We start from the raw sequence: 803 nt of genomic DNA, 5'->3' as shown, positions 1-803 counted from the left end.
CCCAATAATATCTCGAATCCTTGAGAAATGAGTTGACAGTTAGGGTTCTTGAACCTGAATCGGCAACGTTCTGTGATGTGTCTACATATTTCCATTGTGATCTTGATGAACCATCTAAAATAGTTGTGATTCTGTTGGCAACAAATGTATTAAATCTTTTATTATTGTTATTAATTTACTTCAGTACATTTGTACTATCTGTCCAAAAATATGTATCATCTACTTCTTATTCTAGTTCTTTGTTGACTATATTGTTCAAACGAATCGAAACAGTTGCAGCTGATAACTCTAATCTTGGGATACTCAGCGTCTTCAAAGGTGCTACTCTTGACATTCCAATGACAAATTTTACCATTGGTATCAACTGTCGCAGATAGGTTGCTGCACTGTAAGCTTGTTCTGAACTATCTGCAAAATGATGGAGATGAGACAACTTAATTTCTCCAAAGTTACTAGGTTTGAAACATCTCTGGACCTTTCTTGAATTTGAAGTCCATTTAGTAAGTTGGAATCCACCATTGGATAATAAGTCAATAATATCAGGGCTATAATTCTCAATTTGATCATCGGCTGTTCTTCTCAAGGCGTAGTTACAAACACTTGGTGAACTTGTAGCGCCAAATACGTGTACTTTCATTCGATAGTCGAAATAAATCTGTTTGAGTTGGAATGACATTTACTTGATGGAACATCGACTGGACGTCACCCATCATTGCATAGAAACCCTGCCTAAATCTTGTCAGAACTCCAACTAAGTTTGATGTCATGTCTGGTCCTTTCAATAACACATCGTTCAATGCCTT

This window comes from Lottia gigantea (genome assembly GCF_000327385.1).
Source record: "Lottia gigantea unplaced genomic scaffold LOTGIsca_114, whole genome shotgun sequence".
In the NCBI taxonomy this organism is placed as follows: domain Eukaryota; kingdom Metazoa; phylum Mollusca; class Gastropoda; family Lottiidae; genus Lottia; species Lottia gigantea.
Note: the sequence above shows the minus strand (reverse complement) of the source record.